The sequence below is a fragment of the Cryptomeria japonica genome, chromosome 5 (genome assembly GCF_030272615.1).
Source record: "Cryptomeria japonica chromosome 5, Sugi_1.0, whole genome shotgun sequence".
Classification (NCBI taxonomy): Eukaryota; Viridiplantae; Streptophyta; class Pinopsida; order Cupressales; family Cupressaceae; genus Cryptomeria; species Cryptomeria japonica.
The window spans coordinates 157,373,567-157,376,960 of record NC_081409.1 but is presented as its reverse complement, the minus strand read 5'-3'; the positions used below and the strand labels follow the sequence as shown (position 1 = coordinate 157,376,960).

The 3,394-nt window shown below is 29.9% G+C and overlaps 1 non-coding gene across 1 annotated transcript; it reads right to left on the bottom strand.

The window, feature by feature from the left end:
• Window positions 1-2,001: 2,001 nt before the first annotated feature.
• TRNAR-CCG (transfer RNA arginine (anticodon CCG)) lies at window positions 2,002-2,074 on the bottom strand. The gene has a single exon. It is a non-coding gene; the product is annotated as a tRNA-Arg (tRNA).
• Window positions 2,075-3,394: the final 1,320 nt, after the last annotated feature.

Here is a 3,394-nt window from a genome sequence, read left to right as displayed (position 1 = left end):
ATTTGCTTGATGCATTGCAATGTATATGCTTTCCTTACTACCATTTGTTATTACGGTGCATCTATTACATGTATTACTTTCAAAGATACCCAACTCAACTTAGGACTCAATCATGACATACTAAATATTATTAATGTATAATAATAAATAACCAAAAATATAAAAAAGATTTTAATCATTTAAAGAACAATTTAAATGATTTAAATGATCTACACGATACTTATGTAAAGAGTTAAATTGATCCCCTCCAAAGCTTTCCTTCATATGTACTTCCAATAGTTATGGTGGGATAGGGTCAATCAAAATTGCTTCATTTGTTTATTAATTACTCTTAATAGCTTTAACTCTTAATTCTAAAACTTAAGCATGACCAAATTGCAATTAAAATTAAATTTATATATTGCACACATCTATATGAGGCGGCTGCTAGAAGAGTTGTGATTGATCTGAGTTGGAGGTGTTATTATTGGCGTACTTGCTTTAGTTAATGCCAAACTTGCTGCTACAGGTGTGATTCATCTCCTCAGGTTACACAGGAAACCATTAATTACTCTCACAACAATTTAAAAATGAAAGGAAGAAATAAAAGATTTTAATGATGTCTATGAGATTAAATAAATATTATAGTTATTATTTAATTTCATAGTTACTGTGTAGTTTACATGTGGATGTAAATATCTTAATAGTTAGCTCTTGGGATAATTATTCAATGAGGGGATTGTGGAGAAGTTAAAAAAGGTTCTCATCATCATGTTAAAATAAGTTTATGACATAGTCTATCCCACAGACTATTTTTAGCCTCTCCTGGATGTTAAAATAATTTCTTTGTTTCTTTCTCTAGTACTAGGTGGAATGTTCAATCTATTCTCACCCTAGACACTCTCTACAAAGGTTTGTCTCTTCATGCTAATGGGCAATGAATGAATTAACCCTAAGGACATTGATAATGAGCTAGGAATTACATGATGGTGGTATGTGCTATGTTTATATTGGAATGAGCGATTTTTCAGTTGGGCATATTGATTCATTCAGCAACAAGAGACATATTGAATCAAGTTCTTGTCAATGTTATAATCATCTAGATTAGTTTGAAGATTTAATAGTAGAAGAGTTTAGATTAGTATTAGAGAAAATATTGAAGATAAAAGATATTGTCATGTGAGAAAGATTGAAATTCTACACAAATAATGATTAAAATAACAAATTAGTTTTAGAACATTCTTGAAGATAAAAGATATGGTCATAGACTAAAAATCTTTAGCAACATATCAAAAGAACTATAAATGTTTGAAATTCTATGCAAATAATTGACTAAATAGCATTTTAAGCAGATCATGAGAAATAGTTATACAAATTAGGTTTCTAATGGATCTAAGAACAAATTTGAATACAAATATTAAGTTTGCAATGAACATGGTTTGACATAGAAAGTAATGGTGGTAAAAAGAAAATAGAAATATTTGAATTGTAAAAAATGTTTGTAAAATATTATATTTATTTTTAAATAAAATTTATTATTTATTTTTTATCACAAGAAAAAACTTATTCACACTCTATTGATAGTGTGGATAAGATTTTAAACATGAGATAGTCTCTCTCTTTTATTTTTTATAGAGTAAAAATAATTAATGTGATAGATAGAACAACAATTTGGTATACAATGCATTTGAAATCACTCAACAGTCACAAATTATGGACAACAATGAATAGAATTTAAAATATTGAAGACAAAACCCAGTCAATTCCCATATAATTTAATATTCTATTTCATAATTTTTTTTTTTTAAAAATTTCTTCTGAACCTTTTTAAAGTCAGCTTCTAAGCGACTTTAGAAGTTGTTAACAAGTGTCCAATACAAACTCCAAAGATAAGTGACGCAGTGCAGTATACACAGACACCATGGTCTTTAATGTCTCGTGTAACAAAAATTCTATGTTTCGTAATTAAGAGAAGGCATGTAAACCTCGCTCTGGTAATTTTATTGGATTACCGTTCATCAGCGACCACGGTGGGACTCGAACCCACAATCTCCCGCTCCGGAGGCGAGCGCCTTATCCATTAGGCCACGCGGTCAGCTATTAGTGTGAAATCTTATTACAAATTCCCTGACGTAACATAACAACAAGCTCTCAAGGGAAATTGACTCTGACGTTCGTTATATGCATATTTTTTCAGGGAATATAGTTTTTAAAAATTGAAAAGTATAACAATTTTTTGTAAAATTTTCAAAAGCTAAATTTTCATATTGTGCATTTTTATTATGTTAAATTATAAACAATCTAATGAAAGAATGCTGTGTTTTATTGATCTGGGAGGTTTTTTGGGGTGCCATTTTGTGTGGAGATTCTGTGAAAAATCTATTACAATTACTGATTATTATCCTCCTATCTTTGATAGATTATTTGAGCAACAAATGCTGGAAAATAACGCAACTGTAATTTCACAAACTCATATGAATGTGCAACACAATGAACACAATATTTCTGGACAATTGTCCCTGGAAAAACTCTAAAGGGAAAACTAGTACTGCAGATGAGGAATATATATTAACTATAGCAAATCAAGAGATACAAATACTGCTTGCCTGTTACTGGTAGAGCTGCGACGACCTCCCAATTTTTCCTGCTATCACTGTGCCCTTGCTAACACTGCAAGACTACTTGCTAACACTGCAAGTTCTTCACACAATTCATCCATTCATCATTTTCCAAATGCCCCCTGACCCTCTTATATACTACTCTCATTGGAAAACCAACGGCCGAGATTAATTCTCAATCAATGGCTGAGATTAAAACAACTAAACAACCCTAACCAAATTGGTTGCTAGAAGTTTCTAAAAAGAGTCAAATAATTAATAAGAATTGTTTGAACTCTAACTACATTTGTTAGCAAACAATTATTTACTAATTATTTAGCAAATGGACAAACAGCTGTCCAAGCTAACAAACTAACAAACTAACAGATTCGTCTGTACTTTTTTAGAAATGGTTGATGGAAACTTTACTACACTAATAGATTCGTCTGTACTTTTTTAGAAATGGTTGATGGAAACCTTACTACACTAAGATTAACTTTTTTAAAACAGTTTTTTGTTTTTGAATTAGTTATGTTTAAGTTTGAGAGTTGCTTTAACAACTAATGTAATTATAGTATAGTTTAAGGTGGAAGGATAGAAGTTATATTTTATTTGTGAGTTATATGTTGACTTAATAGTTTATGTAAAATAATATGTTTCAATTTTGAGATATAAAGAAAGTTACACTAATTCTATTGTAGATGACATTTTCTATAAATATGTGTGGTCAATGTGAATTTTTTCCCTTGTCACGTGAAAGGATTTCATTAGACACAAACTATTCATTCAAGTCATGTTTTTCATGATTAAATAAAGTC